The following is a 26,164-nucleotide window of genomic DNA, read 5'->3' as shown; positions in this document are numbered from 1 at the left end:
CACCTCCTGCTCATGCCAGCCTTGTTTTCCTTCTGACGTCAATTCCTGCTGAGCAGCCTTGTAAAAGGGGGAGGATCTGTACCTGGCACCTGCGCACAAGCAGTAAGCACAGCTCTTTTGCAAAGGACCAGTATTTGTTCCTGTCCGCAGGAGCTCCATAGTATTTATTATTGTGATGGGTTTCTTTTGTTTCAGTCCTGATATGGATGGAGCTGTTATGCGTCTTTTGTGTGAGTGTGTGTCCCGTGCCTAACAGCTGTGTTCTGACCCAATGTGTGAGACATACACTCACATAACAGATGCTCAGCCAGCTACCAGCAGCTCCGGACATGCTGGAAATTTTGCCTGATAACAGTTCTCTTCTGTGCATTACAAGGAGTGTTCATTTAAATACTAATGAGCTCCTTGTAATGCATTTGCATAAGGTTCTCGGTGGCTGCTACCGTGATTGGTAGAAGCCCCCGAGAACACCTTTATGCATCGGAGGCTGAGCTGCCTTGCAAGTAAGACTGGCTACAAACAGTCTTACTTCCATAGTAAGCTTCTGAGAATCTCCCCCTAAGTTATAGCTAGTACAACCCCCCCCTCCCTCCGAAATTCAAATGCTGGTCACTGGAAATGGTCCAGCATTGAATATCCAGGCCCACCGCTGACTGCAGGACTTAGGTGGGCTACCTCCCGTGGTCAGAGTATTGGGTCCTAGGTCTTTTGCTTCTGTTTATACCATACCATATTGTTTCTTATACCCTGCAAATGTCAACTAGGAATCATTGCGGCTTACATAAGATTAATAAGGTTAGCAACATAGCCTTTATGAACCATAGCAAGAATATAATGAAAACAGATGTGTTTTTAGCACCTTCCTAAATTGAAGATAGAAGAAGGTCTGACATAAGCAGGGCGGGAGGCAGTTCCAAATTTTGGGGCCTTGAAACTCAAAGGTGGATTTGAAGAGTAATTTCCTCTGATGCATTGGTCCTCAGTTAAACAGCTTTGTGAACTGTTGCTACTTATGGCTGACATTGGGCAGAGGTTTTAGCTTGGTCCTACTTTGGCGTGGCTCTTTGGCGGGGCCTGTCGACGATGCAGGCCAGCCTGACATGCAGCCCTTTAAAGGGCTGCTTAATCAAGCCCAGGAAGTAGTAAGTGGGGCCTCAGTTCAACTGAGAATCCTCAGGTGGAGAGAGGATGGACAATCAGCTGACTCCCTTCCTTCTCTCTCTGCTGGAATCAGAATGACCGGTAGTTATACACATAAGTATACATTTACCTGCAAAAGTGAACCGCCTTTTGCACACTTATGGTTGCTTCTTTATACACTTGCTTTCACAGTGGCTAGTGAGACCTGAGTACAATAAGCCAGGAGAAAAATTTCTTGGGGAGCAGTGAATATGTAGGGAAATTTGAAAACATAACACCAGGCAAGAGAGAGTTTTAAACCTAGAATTAAGTTAAATGATCCATGGATGGCAGGAAAGAATCAAATTTCCCTTTAAATGGGATTGCCTTTTTCATTTTTCTATTTAAGCTATGCCATGCTTGTCTGCTGAATACATATAGCTTAAAGGGAAGGTACACTTTATTTTTATTCTAGCAGCTAAAACTTTTCAGAAAATGAAGGCTCCAAAGCAGCCATGGAGTCAGTGGCTACCTTTTCTCATATTTATCATGTTTCTGTGTAAGTTTCTAGATCTTTCTTTAAGATATGCTGCTGACCCAGAAAGTTTCACTCTCATTTCTAATATCAATTTTTATGGATTGTTCTTTCTTGCAATCTATCCCTCACTATGAATAGACTGGGAACACTGATGAGGATGCTTTTTTTTATTTTTTGGTGTATTTTAGGGGCCCTTTTACTACAATGAGATACGTTTTGCACTTATCACATGTTAAATGCAAAACTTAACATGCAGTAAATGCAAAGCCCTTGAGATAAATGCAGAGGGTGTGCTCAGAATTTGCCCTACATGTAGCACACAGGGTGCAATAGGGGCCCCCACATTACATGCCTGGGCTGATAACATGTGCCCTCTGCACCATTGAACCGGACATGTAATTCAATGGTCATGTATTAAAACACAAAATACAAAAACTATTACACACCACTCATTTCAAAAAATGCAACTAGCAACTCTAAATCACTCTCTCAGATATTTCTTATAGGCCTCAGAATTGGAGCCTACGCAGAGTTGTGAAATCACTAACTGAACCCATCAGCGTAGTGTTATTGCTCCTGCTCCAATCATTGGCCAAAAAACCTGGTGATATCGCTACTATTTTTATCTTTGATTATTTTTTCTAATAATTTTTTTATAAATTTTAGTTTGGTTTCTCCATATTTTCAAATTTCTGGATCAAAAGACTATCTCAACGATAGTCCTTCACCATATATCTTCAACAGTGTCCACAATTCATTTCAACAATTTGCTAGCGTGCACTTATCAAAGTTGAAAAAAGTGACAAAAAACTACTTATCTAATCTAATCTAATCTAATCCTTAGGTTTGTATACCGCATCATCTCCACGTTCGTAGAGCTCAACGCGGTTTACAGTAGGAGAAATAGGAAGGAACTACAACAGAGGGTTAGAGGTAGAAGTGTGAAGAAAATTTAGAGGACTTGGGATGCCAAGATATAAGAGTTTCTTTGATTCCTAAGTTGGAGGGAGACTTACATTTTTTGAGAAATGCCAGGTTTTCAGATGTTTGCGGAAAACTTGGAGAGACCTCAAGTTCTGAAGAGGGGAAGTAAGGTTGTTCCAGAGCTCAGTGATTTTGAAGTGGAGGGAGGTCCCTAGCTTTCCTATGTGGGAAATGCCTTTTAGCGAGGGGAAGGATAGTTTTAATTTGTGGGAGGATCTGGTGGTATTAGGCTTGTTTCCTAAAAATGCCGACGCGGCCAGCATTTTGCGAAGGTTATTCTTGTTTGCTGCTTCAGGGCCAATACTCAGGCATCAACTAACGCTATATCGTGCTGTCAACAATTTCCAAACATAACAAATACCAGAGATAGTGCCACCCAGTATCGCCCCTCCCTAACACTCTAATTACAATCCTGACCCCCCTGACACAATCTTAGTCCTCCCTATTACAATTCAAACCATCTCAAATAACCCCACCAATAACCCAACCCTCCTGATTAGAGAATGACACGGGGACAAATTTGTCCCTGTCCCCGCAGGAACTCAATTTCCCCCGACCCTGTGAGTTTTATCATTGTCGCTGTCCCTATCCCATTCCTGTAAGCTCTGCTCTAACTGCACAAGCCTAGAACACTTATGATTTTAAAGCGTTTGAGGCTTGTGCAGATGAGGACGGAGCTTGCAGGAATTGGGCAGGGACAGGAAAAGAATTCGTGGGGATAGGGCAAGAGGATGAGTTCCCAAGGGGATGGGGAAAAATTTGGCCCCATGTAGAGAGTTGCGCGGGGACAGAAATCCCACCCATCCCCGCCCGTCCCTGCCAGTATCCTCTCCATCCCCACCCATCCCCGCCAGGATCCTCTCTGTCCTCACCCGTCTCCGTCAGGATCCTCTCTGTCCCCACCCGTCTCCTTCAGGATCCTCTCCGTCCCCACCCATCCCTGCAAGGAATTACCTCCATCCCCGCCTGTCCCCATAAAAAGCAGCAATTACTTCTGACAGGATCATCAATTCCACAGTTTATTTTGTGTTTGCGCTGCTGTTTTCCTTGTAGAATCTCTTTGGTGGAACCCTTTTTTTGTTTTCTATTCAGGTAATTAACTTATAAATCCACTCTTTTACTAAGGCTGACGTGTCCATTATATTATATGGACGAACCCTGCTTCCAAAGCCTTCCATCCCCGTGGGAGTCCCGTGGGCCAGAGGGGGGTCCCTGTGGGAGTCCCATGGGTTAGGGAGGATTTCCGCGGGACCCCCACGGGACCCGCAGGATTCCCGCGATCCCTGTTCCCGTGCAGACCTCTACTTAAGAGTGCCCTTTAACCCTTCCCAGTGGTTGATTCACTGTAAACAGCATGCTGTGACTTTAGTCTATGACTGTGGTTAATCTGGTGAGTAATGATTGCTTTATTAAACTTTGGGCTGAGATTTGCTTTGAAAATGGTTTTGCATGCAGACTATTAGAATTCGGGGGATCTGTGCCTAAACATATCCAGCCCAAAGTGTCGTAAAGCAATCATTACGGTGACGGGACAATCGAGCACTGACAATTTGGTGCAAGAAAAAAGCACGCTGCGGGAAAAATGAGTTTTAAGGAGCTCTGACGGGGGTGTGGGGGGAAACCCCCCACTTTACTGCGCAGTGTTTGCACTGCCGTTGGGGGGGTGTTCATATCTCACACAGAGCTAATGGGAGATTTCCTAGCTCATGCCTAATGTGACCATACGTCCCATTTTGAATGGGACCATCCCATTTATAGATCCCCTGTCCCGTTGTCCCCATGCACAGCTTCGGGATGCCGAAATGTTCCATTTTCAGAGACAGCGTCCTGAAGCAGTGCGAGGGGACAACAGGATAGGTGATCGCTTCCTCTCCCTCCCTGCCACGCCAAAGCCAGCCTGCCTGTCTCCCTCCCTCCAGCACACGAAGCCTGCCCTACCGCCAATTCAAACCCCCCCCTCCCCCAGGTCCGCCACCACCCGCTGCTGCTTGCCGCCTGCTGCAACTGAAGAAAAGGAAGGTTCAGCAGCCGGCCCACAAGCCTTCTTCCCGATGTCAATTCTGATGTTGGAGAGGAAGTTCCAGGCCAGCCAGGCAGCGATTAGCTGGCCTGGAACTCCTCTCCGATGTCAGAATTGACATTGGGAAGAAGGCTTGTGGGCTGGCGGCTGAACCTTCCTTTTCTTCAGTTGCAGCGGGCAGCAAGCAGCAGCGGGTGGTGACAGACCTGGGGGTATGTTGAATCGATGGTAGGCCAGGCTTCAGGTGCTGGAGAGAGGGAGGGAGGTAGACAGGTAGGCTGGCTTTGGTGCGGCAGGGAGGGAGGGAGGGAAGCAGGCAGGCTGACTGGCTGGCTTCAGGGGAGGGGGTGGGACAAAGGCTGGAAGCAGTGAGGGGGATATAGGTAGGATGGAGGGAGGAAGGAAGGAGAGAAAGATGCAGAGAAAGGGGGGGTTGTAAGCAGAAGAAAGCCTAGAGAGAGAAAGGTCTGGACCAAAGGGGACAGACAGGAGGCAGATGCAGGACTATGGGAGGTGCAGACAGAGGGGGAGAGACCCTGAGGAAGAGCAGAGAAAGGCAAGATCATAACAGAGGAGGGAGGGAGAGAGGGAGACCTGGAACAAAGGTACAAAGGAGAATTGACACTGGATCAGGGGAGGATAACATAGGGAAAAGAGATAGAGACCTGGACCCAAAGGTTATGGGGCTGGATTCTGAAAGAAATGTTGGATGAGAAATAAATAAAGAAAGAAATATTGGATGCACAGTCAGAAGGAAGTGCAACCAGAGACTCATGAAATCACCAGACAACAAAGGTAGGAAAAATAATTTTATTTTCAATTTAGTGATCAAAATGTATCAGTTTTGCGAATTTATATCTGCTGTCTATATTTTGCACTATATTTGTCTATTTTTCTATAGTTACTGAGGTGACATTGCATATTTTAGTCATCTGCCTCGACATCTTTGAAACCCCCCAAATATAATTCCAATATTTTTGTACCATTCGTTTTAATGTTTCCCCTTTTGTGTTTTTCCTATGTATCTCTTTTATTCGACAAATGTATTTCATAAACCCCTCTTACCCAATGTAATGTAGTTTTTATTATTCATTGTAAGTATTTAAAGTTTGTATTGTATGTTTTCTTTTAATTATATTTTACTATGTACATCGCTTTGAATTAGATAAAGCGATTAATCAAGAAAAATAATAAACTTTGAAACTTTATAAATGATAATTAACATTTTCTCTGCATACAGTGTGCATTGTGTGTTTTTTTTTTATTTTATGGTTACCATTATGAATTAATAAGATATTATGTGTAAATGAAAAATGAATGGAAGAAATTGGAAGCGAGATTGGGGCGGGGCTAGGGCGGGATTGGGGGCGGGACTGACAATTAATAAATGTCCTGTTTTGATGAAAAAAATAAATGGTCACGTTACTCATGCCTAACTTTGCTAACCACCAAATGAGATGGAAAGAAAACTTGTATGGCAACTTGAATTCTTGGGGTTGACTGAAACAAGATAAGTATACTTTGCATTGTTCCCACCCCATCCCCAAATTCTGAATAAGCAGCAGATCATTAAATGGAAACTTTGTAAGCTTTCATATTAAAATGTTTGTTACTTGTAAGGGTAAGGAGGGGAGGCCATTTTGCAAATATAAACTTTACTCATAACAAAACATACAATAGTCCAAAAATCAACTGTTTTTGTGCTTTTCAGGCAGTTTTGCCTCTTTAAATGTGCTTAGGTTGCCCCTTCAATTGTGAAATATTTGCCAGTTAACAGGTTGCCCCTTGTATCAGCACTTTTCTCTGTCAATTTGAATACTTAAGTGAGCTGCTATTTGTTAATGAATGTATATTACAAAGGTTCAATTTTCTTGTGCTGCCTTAGAAAAACCATTCATTGTTCACCAGTCCTTCATTATCTCCTTCAAAAATATTACCTGATCTACAAGTCTTGATAAAAGTAAAGATATCAGGTTTAGGAAATGTGGTCCTTGATAGCTTGCATTTCTCTACAATGCTTTAAGAACTATGAGGGAGCCTAAAGCAGCGTGTTCCTCACAGCTGTTGATAACATGCAGAACTTCCTTGTGGTCTCAGAAAGATAAGCCAGGCTTTATTCTTCCAGAACAGAAATACATTTAGCAAAATACATAATACATGTGAAATAAAATGCCATTTTGACTTCAGTAGAAAACACCTTTATCAGAAAGCAACAAGCATACAAAGTGAAAGAAGACAGAACCTAAAATCACTTATCCTATCGGAATGCCATAGTTCCAGCTTCGCCTCATTCTGTGCCTGTTCTCAAGACAGGATTAAGGCAAATGCAAACTAGGCATGTGCCTAGGACCCAAATGTTTAGGAGGCATCCTGTCCGATGTCTTTCAGTGGCTGTCAAGCTAAATGTTATGCCCTGGTATTTTCCTGTTTTTCTTACTCTCCTGTCCCTCTCATGATGTGGATTTGATATACCTTGATTCACTTCTTTTAGTAGTGATTTGTAAATTTAAATGCAAATTTTAAAAAAATAAATAAAATTTTTTTTTTTGCCCTGGTAAGTAATCCACTAGCAGAAAAAAAGGTATCCAGTCAAAAGTGCATGAGATAATCACGCGCAGACAAACCCGCCCAGACAATCGCACGCAGGACGTCAGCACGCTGGGAAAAAGGCTGTTTCCTCTGTAATAGGGGGGTTCCCCCCACACACACCCCAACGGGAGTGCCAACATTTCTAACTAAAGTGGCCTTTGGCTGTTATGAGACGCAGTAATATGGTCTGAGGTTTTGCCGTCTTCCATTTATTATCTATCAGTGCAATTGAATTGACAATGTTAATTTTTGTTTCATTCCACTTTTTTTGTGTATCCAAATTTAGGCACCATTACTCAATCCAGGCCTATTTCTCTAGTTAATGGACTAGATTAATGGTATTGAAGTGCCTTTTTGCTGCCTATAACTTTGTAGCTCGGCTCCTTATAGAATCTCCCCCTTAATGTCCTTGTAGAAGCAGCAGGTCCAAATGCAGAAAGCAGTGTTTTCATAAGAACTCAGCAACCCAACAGGCAGGTTTTAAAAGCTGCTGCCCTCCTCAGGGAGAAATAAAATTAAGATGCTGTTCAGAGTCAGAAACATTTTACATTTCTGCCTTGAAAGCAGCTGTAAAACTTTAGTAGGTCATATTTACAGCCGGTCTGACCCGTTCTACACGTCTTCCCTTTTATGACGCCATTAAAAATATGAAAGTTTATGATATTTCTTAATCTCTTAAACTAATCAATATGTGCAGCATACCATTTTCTATATTTATATCAATAGAGAGTGATGATGAAAGTACATAAAACCATGAAGGAATGGAGAAAGCAGACTGGGAATTATTTATTCACTCTGAGGTAGATTTTAGAAAGGACATACAAATCAGATTTTCTTATTGAGTTATATCAGAGGACAATTGCCATGTAGGAATATATTTCTGCTGTAGCAAACGATAACAAGTGAACTTGGGGAAAGGAGACATTGCTAGCATTGTGGTTCCTAAACCTGGTCCTGCAGGCACCCCAGCTAGTCGAATTTTCCGGATATCCGCAATGAATATTCATGAGAGAGCTTTGCATGCACTGCCTCCACTGCATGCAAATTTCTCATGAATATTAATTCTTTTTTCAGCTAACTTTTAGCTCTGACATTCCTCAAAATGATCATATTTACTAATAAAGTATTTATTTACTAAGAAGGGATATAAATATCTTTGCATATATTTGGTCTGAATAGGGACATATGGATACTTTTTTTTTCCTTTCTTTCTTTTGTAAGATTGAATAGGTCTTTCCTGTATATTATGAAGTTCCTTTATGTATTTGATTTTAATTGTTAGCTGCTGAGAACTGTTGTAAGCTTTGGGCATTTTGAGTTCCACCTGTATTGTTAGAACAGGATCTGTTGACATACAGCCAGCTCTAAAATACACCAGATTCAGTAAATGGCACTAGAAAAAAATGAATGCTCAGTGCTAGTAGCGTAGCCAGACCTGCTATTTTGGGTGGTCCCACAGTTATGTTGAGTGGGCCTTCTCAAACAGCGCCCTCCCCCCACCACGTAATTTATCCTGTGTCTTGCCTCCTCTTCTGCCCCTGGATATGGCATTTGCTACCACCTTCCCCTGAACCCATGTACCTCAGTTTCTAGGCAGCAGCAGCAACGTGCTTCCACTACTTGTGCTTTGCCCGCAGGCTTCCTTCTGCTGCGCTCCATTCTGCTGCACTTACTTCCTGTTTTCTCTCTGGCGAGACGCATTATAGGGAAGTCTGCGGGGTCAGTGATGGAAGCGGATGCTGCCCCTGCCTGCAAAGATGATGAGGTTCGGGAAGGGGGAGGTTTAGAGAGAGGGGGAAGTTGCCGGGTTGTGAGCCAGTGAATGGGGGCAAATGTTAGATCCAGATATAGGAGAGAAAGAAGGCTACTGCTGAATTGTCTTGAGTCCACCCATAACTATGCCACTGCTGTATGCTATTTTGTAAATGATATGCTGACTTGGGTGCCATTTATAAAATAGTACTTAGTGCCCGGATCCGCACCCAACTTTGGGCACAAAGATTTACACCTACTAAAACCTGATGTAAATCCTCATGTATAAATTCTCCATGGATTCTCCAAATTCTATAACACTGTGCACATTTTTCATGAACAACTTCCCACCCGTGGCTGTGCCCCCATTTAAGTTAACTAAAAGATTTGTGCACTGCACATATCTTCATAGAATTGTGGTTAGCCAGATTCCTGTGCCAATCCAAATTGTGGCCAATTAACACCAATAATTGATTGTTGGTACCCATTTATTGACATTAATTGTCTCATTACTCAATTAAATAGCATGCATACTTTGGGTGCACACCCAAATTTGTGCACACAATTTGTGCATCATATATAGACTCTAGGGGGCAGTGTGCACTTTTTCCTAATAGTGTTCACATAAGCATCCATGCATGATTCACACATGAGTAATAATAATAATAACAGTTTATATTCTCGCCACCCGATGTCAATTCTAATGTCAGGGAGGAAGTTTTGGGCCAGCCAATCGCTGCCTGGCTGGCCCGGAAGTTCCTCCCCGACGTTAGAATTGACATCGGGTGGCGTGAATTGGTTGGCCCCGCGCTGGGGAAGATAAGCAGGGAGAGTTAAGACCTCGGCGCTGGCCTGTTCCCCGATTGTGGCGGTGGCAGCCTATTCCCTGATTGCGGCGGTGGCGGCCTGTTCCCTGATTGCGGCGGTGGCGGCCTGTTCCCCAATGGTGGTGGCTTGGGGGAGGGCAGGGAGAAGTAAAGAAATAAAGGGGGGGCAGGGAGACAGAAAGAAAGAAGGGAAATGGGACACAGACAGAAAGGGGCATGGAGAGAGAAAGACAAAAAGAAAGAGCAGGCATGGAGAAAGAAAGAAAGTGGGCACAGAGAGAGAGAGAAAGACAGACATATGGAAAGAATGGGGGCATTGATAGAGAGAGAAAGAAAGAAAGGGGCAGGGTGAAAGAAATAAAAAGTTGGGGGAGGGAAGGAGACAGATGCCAGACCAGGGAAAAGGAAGGAAGGAGGGAGTGAGAGAAAGGAAAGAAAGAGATGGCAGACCATGGAAATAGGGACAGAAGAAGAGAGAGATAGAAGGGAAGGTAAGACATGGAAATGTAGATTTTGAAAAGAAAGCAGAAAAATTGAATATTAAGTTAATGCCAAAGATGGATGCAAGGCAGAAAGTGAAGACGGAGAGAAAAACAATCAAAGGACAAGAAGGCCCTGGAAACATAGTTAAAAGCACAGAAAAATAAAGTCACCAGCCAAGAAAGGTAGGGAAAATGATTTTATTTTCAATATAGTGATTGAAATGTGTCAGTTTTGAGAAAGAAAAGATATTAAACTTTAAATGTAAGGGCTGCAGAAAAAATAGTTAATGTCTTATTAAAGAAATAACAATTTTGCATAAGGTTTATAGTTTATAAATCTTTATAAACTTTATAATCTTTATAGTTTATAAAGTTTATAATCTTTATAGTTTATAAATCTTTATAGTTTATAAATCTTTCCTTTGACTGTTAACGAAAGATTAATAAACTATAAAGAGTTTTACCTCATGCAAAGCTGTCATTTCTTTAATAAGGCATTAACAATTTTTTCTGCGGCCCTCCAAGTACCTACAAATCCAAAATGTAGCCCCACTAAGGGTTTGAGTTTGAGACCACTGGGCTAGATCGAATAGTACCTTGAAGCAAAAACATCCAAACTTAAACTTCACACGTGCTTCCATCGGCAAACAGTGCAGAAGTCGGTAGGAAGGAGTTACATGATCGGACTTCTTCAACCCAAAAATCAGCCTGATTGCCGCAGTTTGCACCAGTTATAATCACTGCATATTCTTCTGGAAAATTGCCAGATGGGCGATATTACAGTAATCAAGTTGGCTCAGTAGAAGGGATTGTGCCAAAATTCTGAATGATGAAGCATCAAAATATGCTCTAATGGACTGAAGCTTCCAGAGTAAAAAAAACCCTTTCTGACCAAAGAGTCCACCTGGTCTTTCATGGTTGGGCCCTGGTCCAGTATTACCCCCAAGACCTGCTTAGTAATAAAGGGTCATGCACGTGCACACTTTTGGGAAAGAGGGCTATCTGCCGGATTTTGTATAGGTCAACAAAGGCTGGGCACAGATCACAGATCTGCATATAAACTAATTACCTAATTAGGTATAAACAATCAAGAATTGGTGTTAGCAAGCACTTAATTGGCAGTAATTAAGAGTTATGCACAGATCTGCCCTATTCTATAACATGTGTGCCTAAATTTCATACGTGCAGCTCCAAAGGAGTGTAGCCATGGGAAGGGCATGAGTGGGTCAGGGGTGTTCCCAGAAATTAGGCACAATGGGATCCTTTTATTAAGGTGCGCTAAAGATTAGCGCTTGCTAAATGCTAAGGCATCCATTATATCCTATGGGCATCTTAGCATTTAACACATGCTAAAATCGGCTAGTGCACCTTTAATAAAAGGACCTCAATGTTATAGAACAGTGTTTTTCTACCGTTTTACACCTATGGACCGGCAGAAATAAAAGAATTATTCTGTGGACCGGCATCGGTCTGTGGACCAGCGGTTGAAGAACACTGGGCTAAGTCGTGGGCCAGACCCCGCCCATCTCCACCCAATCTCCACCCCAGACCCAGCCCCCATAATAGTACTAATTGCACCTTGCACGTCCCGTGCCTCATCTGGAAGCCTTCCCTCTGACGTTGCAACATCAGAGAGAAGGCTTCCGGTTCAGGCGCAGGATGCCCGTAGGAGCCACTGCCCGTGGCTTTGTGCACTGAATCAGTTAGGAAGAGGGAGCGGCTCGAAGATAACGCCACATAGATTGCACCGTGAACCAGTGATTGAAGAACATTGTTTTGGGCCTGATGCATGTGCTGGCCCTGTGGACCGGCAGGAAATTTCTGTGGACTGGCACTGGTCCATGGACCGGTGGTTGAAGAACACTGTTATAGAATACCTGCATTTGTGCACCTAACTACCATCAGTTGAGCACAAGCATTTCTACCAGCCTTTGGTAGATGTAAATGCTCGCACCCAAAATTAGACACAAACATTCTGATTCTGTAGTACTACGACTACTATTTTAAAAAAATATATATTTTATTGAAAGCAATGTAGGTAACCAGGCATAGAGATAATACAGTCATAGAAAACTACCGCATTGTATAAGAAAACGAGCAGATACAATCACATTTTCATGTTTTTCCCATCCCTTCCTCCCACCTCCCCACCCATGAGATCCAAAAGGATGATCAGGCTTGCTCTAAAAGAAAAAACAGGACAAATAAACTGGTCACAGGTTGAGTACGTAATCTGCTTCGGGCAGTTGGTGTTAATGAGTTCCAAAATGGCTTCCAAGTGAACTGTAGCCGTCTCCAGGAGTGTCTAAATTGGGCGTTCTCCGCTGTTCCATTTGCAAATGCTGTATAAGGAATGCCCTCCACTGTGCCAAAGTGGGAGTCTCTGGGTTTAACCTGCGCAGCAATATAATCTCGACACCCAAGAGAAGAGACACCTTAAGAAAGACTACTACTACTATTTATTATTTCTATAATGCTACAAAACGCACACAGAGCTGTATATTAAACATGCAAGAGAAAGTCCCTGTTTGAAAGACTTTACAATCTAGTTTTGACAAATAGGACAAACGGGTGAACTGGTATAGTAAGGGGTGGGGGAGGGGCAGATCGCCTTGGGTGCTGCCAGCGCCACTTACCTTTTTAAATATTCGCTGGTGCAAGCAGAATCTTCTACTTAGGTGCCAAGTAGTGTGGGACTTAAGGGTGATTTCTATAAAAAGCTAGGCACACTTTAGAGAACTGTTCTTAGTGGCACCTAAAGTGGGCTTAAGCTTCAATAGGCGTCCTAACCTTAGGTGCACCCTATTTATGCCAGGGTTTTCTTGGCCTAAATGAGGGCATCCAAGTTAGGTACCTACATGAAAATATTTGCCCACTATCTGCCTCCGAACCACACCTACTTTCTGTTAGATGCCTTGGACTAGGCACCTATCTCAAAGAGGCAGGCGCCTACTATCCAATTACGTGCAATTGGCATCAATTACAAGGTGCTAATTATTAAGTAGTGGTACTGATTAAGCCTTTTCATTAATTAAGTCAGGCGCCTAGTTCAGCTAGGCACACCAATCTAGGCACCTAAATGTATTTATAGAACAGAAGGAGCGGGGTGGGTGCGGAGAGAAGGATGTGGGTGGTGGTACTGCCCTGGGCGCCTCCCACTCTCGCTAGGCCACTGCACCTACCGACATCTAACTTAAGGCACCATTTATAGAATATGGGCCAAAATGTAAACTAAGCTAGTATTCTGTAAAAGTGGTTCCATGTAGAATGCCCCTTACCGAATAATAGCTTAATGCGCATCATTTTGGTACCTATCTCTGGGTTCCATTTACATAATCTAGCCCTATATGCAAATAGCATGCACTTTTTATGGCGTTCATTTTGAAGCAATGAAAAAGGAAAATACAAAATAAAAATTTTCTGGCTGTCTATTCTTATCTGATCTCTTCACTCTCCAAAGAGAAAACATTCCTGTTTCTCCCAAAGAAATGATCCTTTTGTGTCTTCCCTTTGGAATGACCTTCACAGGGATAAGCTGTCCCCAACTACCGACCTCTCTTTTTAAAGGTTGCTGAAAAAAATGACATTAAAAAAGGGGTGGTCCTGGAATGTTGTTTACTTAATGTGGGAGTTCCTGGCTTTACTCCCCCTGAACAGAAATTGGCAGCCTGTGTGTTCACTGCGGCCCACCTTGCTTTGGCGCAATGTTGGTGCACTCCTGTGCTGCCAAATCTTCTCACAGTTTATTCTCATTTGGACTACTTGGAATTCATGTCTAAACTAACGGCCTTATGGCATAACACCCTGGCATCCTACTCTAAAATATGGGAATCGTATGTCCGATGGAAACAGCACTCTATTTAAGTTTGTATTGATTTTGCTTGACTCGGGATGAGGGGGGGGGGCTTGGGGGGATACGGAGGGGCTTGTTTGGGGGTTTTGTATTTGCTTATGCTATTGCTCTGTTTTTCTTGTATGTATTATTTTGCAGGTTTGTGTTTTATTTTCTAGTCTTGGAAAATTCAATAAATACAATTAAAAAAAAAAAAAAGGGGTGGTCACCAGTAAGGCATCGAGAAAACATTTGGCAGGGCAGACAGAGAAGTTAAGGCACAGCAGATGGAAAACGTCTTCCCTTCTGCCAACTTAGCAGATGGAATGTCCTTATAAATATGTTCAGATTCAGTATCACGGCCTTTCTGTTCACTTTGGACTTTCCCGTTTTGGGAGGTGCTGTGGAAAGAAGGCTCACACCCTCTTATATTTCCAGCTGCTGCTGCAACATAAGCTATCATGTTAGAAAACCACGAATTACAAAGCGTCCCATGAACAAAAAACAGTAGTGAAAAAAGTGAGCCACATTTTGCCTGCCTCACAGAAAGCAGGTTTCGCAAAGATTTTACCCAGGCTTGTCACGAAAGTCCCGCAGTTCACTGTCACCATTTGCAACAAATTAAGGCATACTCGCTGCAGAGCTCAGCAAACCAGCAAATGCATTCAGTGTTCACCAGAATTCTGCCAGTCATCCCTACCAGTAAATGAGTTTATGAGCTTGCATATTTTTTAAAAATTTGTGAACAAGAAAACACATAGGGATATGTTATCTCTATCAAATTTTGCCTCTAATGGCTTTTTTCCCCCTTTTTGAGGAGTGGCACATTTCTCCCTTTCACATCAGAAAATAAAAGTGCAGATTAAAACAGCATAATCTGAAGAAAAAGCAGTTAATGCAAGAAATCTAAGTCTTTAAGTTGTCATGTATAGCCCTGATGCGTCCTTATAATACATCACCGGGGAGATAAAGCTTAGAAGCTGTTTAAGTATCATCCATCAGTAAGGCACCATTTGCTCTAATGGCGGTGTGTGTCAAGAGCTTGTTATTCAGAATGGATTAGCCTTTTTGAAAAATATTTTTCTTTAAATGAGGAATGCAAATGAACAGTCACAAAAGATGCTTCACAAACTCTGCGCTGCCTTATGAAATATAGGGCTCCTTTTACAAAGGCGCACTAGCGGTTTATCGTGCGCTAAACTGCCAGACACGCTGGCCGCTACCGCCTCCACTTGAGCAGGCGGTAGATTTTGGCCAGCGCGGGGTTAGCGCGTGATTAAAAGTCACGCGCGTTAACCCCGCTAGCACACCTTTGTAAAAGGAGCCCATATACAATACAATGCAACACAGTACAGTCAGTGGCGCAGTGAGGGTGAGCGGCGCCCCTCCCCCACCCCTGCTGTGCACGCGTGCCCCTTCCCCCATCCCTTTTTAACTTCGGCGCGAGCAGCCACCGACTTTCTGCCCGCTAGGCACTCTCTCTGATGTCGCTTCCTAGGCACAGGTCCCAGAAGTGACGTCAGAGGAAGCGCCGAAGCTGACGTGAGCAGCAAGTTGGTGGCAGCTTGTGCCAAAGTTAAAAAGGGACGGGGAAGGGGTGCGCGTGCAGCAGCAGGAGGAGTGGGAAAGGGGGCAGAGAGGAGGAGGGATGCCGGCGCTCTGAGTAAGACAGTGCCTGGGGTGGTCCGCCCTCCCCCTCCCCCCGAGCCCCTTATTACACCACTGAGTATGGTGTCTTGTATCCCACAATTCTCTGCAAGGAATCTATGTGGCTTACAATAAGACTTCAATTGCATTCTTGATTTACAATGTGTTATTTAAGTGATGAGATGATGGGTAGGAAGGTGGCTATAAGGAGAAGAGATATGTTTTTTAATTTCTTCTGGAAGTCAAGGTATGTGGCGGGTTGCCTTAGATATAGTGGTACCTTGGTTTACGAGCATAATTTGTTCCAGAAGCATGCTCGTAAGCCAAAGCACTCGTATATCAAAGCAAAGTTCCCCATAGGCCATAATGCAAACTCTGAAGATTCGTTCTACAACCAAAGTTTGCTATGGTGGCCCAGGGATGTCCTGCGTGCTTGAACGTGGTGCACATGTTGTCGGGGCGGTGGCCAGCTTTACTCAGGAGTTGAGAGGTCCTTCCGCATGCTCCTGCAGGATGGCGGCCGGCTTGAATCGGAAACCGGGAGGCGCTGGTGGACGGCAGAAGCATTGGATGAAGCGGGAGGTCAGCCGCACGGGGACCCCAAGGGAAGGAGGCCACCATGCTGAAAGGGCTGCAGCACCCATAGGCAGGTACTCACCCCTGGGCCACCATAGCTGAGATCTCGTTTAGCGAGTCAACACTCGTTTAGCAAGTTAAGGTTTGAGGGAGTGTTTTTCTCGTCTTGCAAAACACTCACAAACCGCGTTACTCGCAAACCGAGGTTTGACTGTATTGGCAGCTTGTTCCAAATTAAAGGTCCTTGATAGGTAGCTTCAAATATCTTCTTCCACCTAACTTGTTGAGACAATGGGAAGGTTAATTTGAAGCGCTGTGGTGTCGTGACTTGAGGAAGGAGTGTGGGACTTTGATAGCAGATATATGAGATAGGGAATAGGATAGCATGGTGAACAATGCTGAAGGATCCGCTAATAGGCTATTGAGTTGAACAGTTTCTGATGTCTTATCAAGATACTGTACTCATAAACCATAAAAGCAAAGTAGTCAGCCTGTTAGGAACTGTTTTAAGTGTCATCATGTAACTTTACAATGCTCTAAAGTCTCCAGAAATATCATTTTAGAGCTCCTAAAACTAGAGGTAGGCCATCAAATCACAGATTATGACAGTCAAGTCCATCCTTAATCAGGGATGGAATTTTACTGGAGCTCAAATTGTTTTTGATCATTCAAATGGAGGAAGTCAGAGAATATAGTACATGATAGAGTTTAATATGCAGTAATTTTCAGGTTTATTTTCCTTCAGTCAATAAAGTTTGTTCTTAATATGCAAAATATTTACCTATTTAACTCAGTTCATTGGTCTTTAATAAGCACAGCTATTCCTTAGCCCAGAAAATACCTACTGTAAAAAAGAGACAGAATTTGTCCCCATCCCTGTGGTTAACCACAGGAAACCATCCCCATGTTATTCTTTAAGGAGAGAGGGAAGAATCAGGGAATGAACGGACACAAGCACTGACTCTCAAGCTTTGCATTGAAGAATGCTAGTGTAGAAGGACTGAGGTTGAGCTAAACACTAAAGAATGACATAGGATGTTTTCATGCGGTTATCTGCGTGGGTGGGGATGGTGACAAATTCTGTCACCGTATCATTCTCTGCAGTAGGAGTCGATAAAACACAATGGGAAGCAATGTTTGAAACATGAACAAGCCATGTAATCCACACCAGAAGCTGATGTCCAGCACTTTTTTTTTTTTTTGCTTCCTGGTAAGCATGTGACAATAAATTGTGCAAAAACAGCTCAGGGGTGAAGACAAAAGGAAATTTAGGATGAACAAAGAAAATGTAGCTGAGAAAGAATTGGGTGTCCTTCTTGGGTCCTTCACTGCTAATTCACATTTCATGTTTTATGTAATCTTATGTTTGCAGCACGGGCTGGGGGGTGAGGACTTTGGGAAGACAGGGAAGGACAAATGCTGCATGGGCTGGGGGGGATGTTGGCAAGACAGGGAAGGACAGATGTTGCACGGGCTAGGGGCTTAGGAAGGGAGGGAAAGAGAAATGCTGCCAGAGGGGGAGGGAAGAGAAAAGGAGAATTGTTGGACATAGATGCATGGAGTGGGAGGGAAAGAGAGATGGTATACTGTACATGGGGAAAGGAAAAAATAGGTAGAATTGTTGTACATGATAGTGGTGGAGAGGAGGGAGGAAGAAATATTGGATGTTGTGGTGGAGAGGGAAGGGTGAGTCAGATGGGCAACTTACTTGTTGCCTAGTTCCATAGAAGTGTGCATGAAAAAATCTTTCAGGTCCTTCATTGCTTATTCACACTTCATGTTTTATGTTCATATTTTATGGGTACTCATGAAAGCAGATAGAAGAAAAGTCGATGTCTTTGAGCTGTGGTGCTGGAGAAGACTTCTATGAATCCCATGGACGAGTAGGATCACCAACAAATATGTTCTTGATCATATAAACCCAGAGTTGTCCCTGGAAGACAAGATTACCAGACAGAAACTGACCTATTTTGGGCATGTGATGAGGGTGAATTCACTAGAAAAGGAGGTGTTACTCGGAATGATCAGTAGTAAAAGGAAGGGGAGACCAAAAGCCCATTGGCTAGATACCATCAAGAATGACATGGGAATGAACATCAAGCAATTGAAAGAAGACATGGAAAACAGGGAAGCATTTCGAGGACTAGCCTATAGAATATCCAAGGGTGGGACATGACTGACTGGATAGTAGTAGTAGTAGATTTATATAATCTCATAATTGTACTCGATTCAATTGTTGCCCAGTTCCATAGGCGTGTGTATGGAAAAATCTTTTGTTTTATTTTTCTCTTCTTTCATTTGAGCATGCGCTAAATTGTTTTAATTCATGTTAAAAAGGACTGATATAAAAACTAAATGTTATGTCATTTTTATGTGTTTCGTATGAAGAATGGTCTGAAATTTGGCAGCTATAATTTAATGCTAAGAAATGCAAAGTCATGAATTTGGGCTGCAAAAACTCAAGGGTATGGTATAATTTAGGGGGTAAAGAACTTATGTGCACGATGGAAGAGCGGGACTTGGATGTGATTGTATGTGATGATCTTAAGGTGGCCAAACAGGTTGAAAAGGTGACGGTGAAAGCTAGAAGGATGCTAGGTTGCATAGGGAGAGGTATGGCAAGTAGGAAAAAGGAGGCATTGATGCCTCTGTATAAGACTCTGTTGAGACTTCATTTAGAATATTGTGTACAATTCTGGAGGCCGCACCTTCAAAAAGATATAAAAAGGATGGAGTCGGTCCAGAGGAAGGCTACTAAAATGGTGTGTGGTGTTCGTCACTTAAAGATCTCAATCTGTATACTTTGGAGGAAAGGCGGGAGGGGGGAGATATGATTGAGACGTTTAAATACCTAAGTGTAAATGCGCATGTGTTGAGTCTCTTTCATTTGAAAGGAAACTGCAATGAGAGGGCATAGGATGAAGTTAAGAAGTCATAGGCTCCGGAGTATTCTGAGGAAATAATTTTTTACGGAAAGGGTGGTAGATACATGGAACAATCTTCCAGAAGAAGATTGTGGAGACAGAGACTGTGTCTTAATTCATTAGGGCCTGGGATAGGCACGTGGGATCTCTTGGAAAGAGAAAGAGATAATGGTTACTGCGGATGGGCAGACTGGATGGGCCATTTGGCCTTTATCTGCTATCATGTTTCTATGAATCAAAGCAATGACTTGTTATTTTTCTGCAAATTCAAATAACAGCCTATCTTTACTGTTCCCCGGTACGAAAACCTTCAGCCCTCCATTAGTCAGGCCCTCAGGATTTAAACAGATGAATTTTTCTAATAATGTTACTCTTTTGTTGCAATATTTCTAAAAAGAAAAAAATAGATCACATTGTGGCCTCCATAATTCTTGATAAACAAGTTTTCATTTTTTTTCCTCTTGTGTCCTTGTGAGGTTAATTAACATTTATTAATACAGATACCATGACATTGGTATTGTTGTCTTGGCCACCACAAAATCTCATAAATATTCTCGTGTTTAATTACCTCTGTTGAATTGCTAATGGCTTTACTCTTCTGATAGGGAGCTGGTGTCTTCTGCATGACTGCATATTGGGCAAGGTGCTTCCAGTTACTTGGAGCAGAAGGAAATTAGCTTTGAAGAAAAAATAAAAAAAAAGGATAGACGTCATATCACAGTTAGGGTACTGAACTAGGAAAGAAATCGCTTCATTTTTAACCAGCTGAAATTTTTTTGTGTGCCTGAAAAAGCCTTTCCAAGTCTGCTTTGTAATTGAGAACTTTCATCCTGCAGGGCTCTGAATAGATTCTTTTTCCCCGATTAATTTCCTATGTTTTGAGAACCACCAACCTGCTTGCTTTCTTTTTAATTTCACAATCTCTGCACACAGTTCTGAAGTCACCTCATGGTGTGCCCAGCTGGCACCAGCAGGCCTCAAAAGCTTCTCATCTTCTACAAATGAAGCAAAACATACATATCACCCTGGCTACTAGAGGGGTAGACCTAGGTGCATGAGGAGCTGTGATGAACCAGAGAAGCAAAGGATGGTCAAATAATCAAATAGGATGAAGTTACAATAAACTGGCTTTTTGACTGAACACCCTCCAAAAAGAGTAGACTTGTATACAAATAATAACTGGTCTCAGTTTATTGCTGCAGAAAGTGAGATGCTCTTTCAGGCAAAATATAAAAGTTTCCTGTGCCTCCAAGCCATATCAAACACGATAGGATGCAGACTGCATCTGTTGCTGTGGTCACCAGTTAAGAGGTTCCATTGTTATTCTAGAACCTTCTTGATATGTGTGTGAACTGCTGAGCACCACACTGCAACCTTATTTTGTAAAGGGAGAAGGAAGTACTAAGTGGGATGATTGGATGTGGCTCCAGTTTATTTCCAGTGAATCTGGGGAGGAAGGAATAGCATATACGAATGGATATGAATTTTCAGCTAGTATGGAAGCAGGAGTTGTTTCAGGGGTGAGGCATAGGTAGGTATTTGGAAACAAGTGACTGTTACTCTACAGTATATTGCGATAGTTTGCATTGTTGCTGGTTCTTTTTATACCATGCCTGTTTCTCGTTATGGTTTTAGCTGCTTTATTAATAAAAATTATTAAAAAAAAAAAAAGAAGGCCAATATGCCTCTGCAGTTGCAAAACAGCTGGTCATTCTTTAGAAAGTTTTATAAGCGTTTTTATCAAATTTTAAATCAACTTGAAACTTGATATATCCTTGTGAGCTTTTTTTTTTTTATTGCACTAATGAATTCATTTCCCTTGACTTAAAACGAGTTTTATAAAGCATTGGTGGACAAGTTTCTAAGTGATTTCCATTGGTAGAAAGCAGTGGTTAAAGCTACAGCCTCAGCACCCTGGGGTTGTGGGTTCAAACCCACGCTGCTCCTTGTGACCCCGGGCAAGTCACTTAATCCCCCCAATTGCCCCAGGTACATTAGATAGATTGTGAGCCCACCAGGACAGACAGGGGAAATGCTTGAGTACCTGACTAATCTCATGTAAACCGTTCTGAGCTCTCCTGAGAATGGTATGAAAAATTGAATAAATAAATAAATAAACTGGCTTCCTGAAAACGTCCCTCCCTCAAAGCAGGCAAAAGCCTGGGCATCCTGAAATAATGGATAGACATCCGGCTGCACTGAGGAAATGGTGCAGGATGCGTGTGCGGGTCAAGAGAAATAAAGTGGACATGCAGATGAAATTTTTAAAAATATTTTTCATCACAAATCAACCCACGGAGGAAATGTGTGAAAAAGTTTGACAACTGCTTCCTGAGATCCCATCTCTACAGGGTTCCCTCTATATAATTGACCTAATTGAAATTATCAAAAATGTTTTATAAGCTTCATTAAATTGAGACAACACATTAGCTTCTTAATAAACTGCAACCCACAGTTCTTCCTGCTGTCCTCGAATGGGTTATATCATTGCATCAGGAATTTGCTGAGCATGGGCCAGATTTTCAAAGACCCGCTGTTGGACCCTGAAGCTCACTGGTAAGACTATGAGTTAGGCATGTGAACTCTGGAGTAACTTTTTTGAAGCACCACAGTGTTTAATTTTGGTGCTAAAATTCCAACATACGGGTAGAGAGACATTTTGTACTGAATTCTTTAAATGGCACCACTGAAAAATCAGTGCCGACTAAAAATTACACTAAGCACTCTTCTATTATAGCATAAGACTAGCCTTTATAAGGCTTCCAACCAAACCTCCTTATCGTTTTTACCTTTGTGTTACTTTCCTATCACAATTGTAGTTCTACCCTTTTTTCCTTTAACTCTAGCGAGTGAGTTTGGGTTAGTATTATCTATGTGTTTTTACCCTAACTTTTACTGTAAATCGCTTAGAAATACTTATAAGTATTCTATCAGATTTTTAATAAAACTTGGAAACTTGGTTACCAGATGTCTGGATTTACCCAGACATGTCCTGTTTTCAGAGCACTGTTTAGGCATCCGGACGGCCTTTCAAAACCTGGGACTTTGTCCGGGTTATGAAAAGCTGGTAAGATTGGGGCCGAGCCTGGCATGTATCTGCGCATGCGCGGATGCAACATGGTGACATCACCCGCAGGTGCGTGATGTCATCATGTCGCATCTGTGCGACATCATCAAGTTGCCTCTGCTCATGCGCAGATGCATTCCAGACCTGGCCCAAAGAGACGAGGTTTGCGTGGGGCTGGGTTGGGAGGCGGAATGGGGCAGGGCCGGGGATGGATAGGGCAGGCCCAAGGGCGGAACAGGGCGGGGCCATGTGTCCTCATTTACCAGATGCAAAATCTAGTAACCATGTTTAAACAGCACTCAAAGTTAGGCACCAGGAACTACACCAAACTTTAAGCATGACCATTAATAGCAACTAAATCCTTGTGTAAATCCTCACACCTAAATTAGGCCCGGATCTCTCTTATTCTACAACAGTGTTCATAAATTACTGGAACACCGTCAATCCAACCATGACCCTCTTATGGCCATACCCTCTTTTTAGGGCTGTGGATAAAATTTACATACAGATCTGGGCATGCAAATACCGTGTTTCCCCGAAAATAAGACCTACCTCGAAAATAAGCCCTAGCATGAAGGCAAAGGAATCCTTGCAGTGCCCCAGGACTGATGAGCAAAGTAGGGAATTGTCCCAGAAGAAAACAGTAGATAAGCCTAAAATTCTTCCTAGGGCACCGCCAAGAAAGAAAATGCCTTTGTATAGCAGTACACAGAAGGAGATAAAGACTCCTCAGATAAAAACTCCTTCAGAGTTTGTGAAGCATCTTTTGTGACTGTTCATACTCGTCCCAAACTTCATTTGCATTCCTCATTTCAAGAAAAATATTTTTCAAAAAGGCTAATCCATTCTGAATAACAAGCTCTTGACACACACTGCCATTAGAGCAGCCCCAAAAGAACCCGGCACTGAATTTCCCAGTATAACGTTGGTGGCGGTCAGCATAACGCTGATCGTCATAGACTGAATATCAGACAAGTCACTTAATCCTAAATTGCCCCAGGTACATTAGACAGAGTGTGAGCCCACTGGGACAGAGAAAAATGCTTGAGTACCTGAATGTAAACCACTTAGATTATAAGTAGTATATAAATACTAAAAATAAATAGAATAACTATCATTTAAAGCAATTTTTTTATAGCAATTTTGTCTCAAGAACTTATACCAGCTCTGTGGCTGCTTTAAGTACTCTTGCCTAAATCGTAGGTAAATATGTTAGCTGTTTGCTAGTCTAGTTAGAGCTACAGCTTCATCACCCCGAGGTTGTGAGTTCAAATCCCTCGCTGCTCCTTATGAGGTTGGGCAAGTCATTTAATAATAATAATAATAATAACTTATTCTTTTATACCGCCATACCAAAAGAGTTCTAGGCGGTTCACAACAGCTGGGCAAGCACATAAAATACAGATGAAATACAACAGATTGGAATAATAAAATTTAATAATAATCAAAATGCATATTATAATATAATGCCAGTGAAATACATTAGAAATAAAGAGTGCAGATAAAATACCCTCTAACAGGCAAGAAAATAATGCATGTAATCCAAATAAAATGTCAGCTGAGTCTAAACTAGTTAAGAGTTTAAGAAAGAAAGCAGTTAAAAACTAACCTAACTAACAAGTTGATACATATAGTACAGATAAAAATACATCAGATAGATCTAAATAGACTTGTTAAAAAAATAGCAATACATTAAAATACCAACCTATCAAAAAGTTGTGTTATTTTCTAAAAGCAAAGTAAGAGGAGACCTCTAGAATAGTTTTTCCAAACCATGAATTCAGTTTTGGTGGCTTGAAATGAGAGGGTTCTCTCAAGGAACCTCTTACAACGTCAGGATTTTATGGAAGGATAGGTAAACAAATGTAACATAGAAACATAGAAATATAGAAAGATGACGGCAGAAAAGGGCTAAAGCCCATCAAGTCTGCCCACTCTACTGACCCACCCCATTAAGTCTGAGTGCTAATGACCCAGATCCTTAACTCGACCTCCGTAGGGATCCCACATGGATGTCCCATTTATTTTTAAAGTCGAGCACGCTGGTGGCTTCGATCACGTGCACTGGAAGCTTGTTCCAGTGATCCACCAATCTTTCCGTGAAGAAATACTGGTGTCACCATTAAATTTCCCTCCTCTGAGTTTGAGCGGATGCCCTCTTGTGACCGAGGGTCCTTTGAGAAAGAAGATATCGTCTTCCACCTCGACACGTCCTGTGATGTATTTAAATGTCTCAATCATGTCTCCCCTTTCCCTGCGTTCTTCCAGAGTATAGAGCTGCAATTTGGTTAGTCTTTCTTCGTACGAGAGACCCTTGAGCCCGGAGATCATCCTAGTGGCCACCCGCTGAACCGACTCAGCTCTAAGCACGTCTTTACGGTAGTGTGGTCTCCAGAATTGCACACAGTATTCCAGATGAGGTCTCACTATGGTTCTGTACAGTGGCATTAGAACTTCAGGTTTCCGGCTGACGAAGCTTCTATTGATACATCCCATCATTTGCCTTGCCTTGGATGAGGCCTTCTCCACTTGTTTGGCAGCCTTCATGTCTGCACTGATGATTACTCCCAAATCTCGTTCTTCTGAAGTCCTAGCTAATGTTTCTCCATATAAGTTCTGCATGGATTTCCGCTACCGAGGTGCATGACCTTACATTTCTTAGCGTTGAAGCCCAGTTGCCATGTCGAGGACCAGTTTTCTAACGTAAGCAGATCCTGTGTTATACTATCCTGCAGATTGCTTTCGCTTACTATATTACATAGTTTGGCGTCATCGGCGAACGATGTTACTTTACCCTGAAGCCCACTGGTCAAGTCCCTTACGAATATGTTAAAAAGGAATGGACCAAGGACTGAGCCCTGCAGCACTCCGCTGGTCACCTCCGATGTCTCAGAGAGGGTGCCGTTGACCACTACCCTCTGAAGTCTTCCACTCAGCCAATCATTGACCCATACAGTTAGTGCGATCTTGTTAGCGTGACTCAAGAAAATATGAGGCGCAAAATAGCCTGGTAACAGAGAAGAAAATGATTTATAGCAAATACAAGAAAGTTTAAACAAAATTCTAGATTCTATCGGTAACCAATGGAGTTTCAGATAAAACGGAGTGATATGCTCCCATTTTTTTAAACCAAAAATGAGACGAAAGGCAGTATTCTGAATAACTCTGAGGTTTTTAAGAATTTTCTTGTATGCACCTAAATATATAATGGTATAATAACAAAGAATGCTTAAAATAGAAGACTGTAACAATAAAGGAAATGAGGTTTCATCAAAATACTTCTTAATGGTACGAAGCTTCCAAAGCACAGAGATGCATTTCTTAAACAATAAATCGGTATATTGTTCCAATGTGAGATGTTTATCCAAGGTCACACCTTGCTCCAGGTACACTAGCTACAGTTGAGCCCATCGGGACAGATAGGGAAATATGATAAAGTACCTGAATGTAAAACCACTTAGGATATATATGGTATATAAATAAATAACATAAAATAAAAAACTTCATAAAGGAAGGTATATGTCTGTTTTTCTTTATAGAATAGGTATAACATAAGTACCTTATAGGCACTTAAATATAGGCACCCTGGCTGAAATTCATTCCTCTTGCCTTAAGTCTGCCTCTACCAGAAACTGCACTGAGCACAGAAAATAGACATATAGCCTCAAAGCATCTCCTCATTTTAAATGCAAGGGACCTAACATTAATATTTAAGGGTGGGTTTTAATGCAGATAGAACAGCGGCATCCTGGATTTAGACCAATGAGGGTGGTGCTTGCAAAAGAGGGTGACCCTTGCAATGCTTGG

Source organism: Geotrypetes seraphini, chromosome 8 (assembly GCF_902459505.1).
Source record: "Geotrypetes seraphini chromosome 8, aGeoSer1.1, whole genome shotgun sequence".
Classification (NCBI taxonomy): Eukaryota; Metazoa; Chordata; class Amphibia; order Gymnophiona; family Dermophiidae; genus Geotrypetes; species Geotrypetes seraphini.
This window is presented reverse-complemented; position numbering follows the sequence as displayed.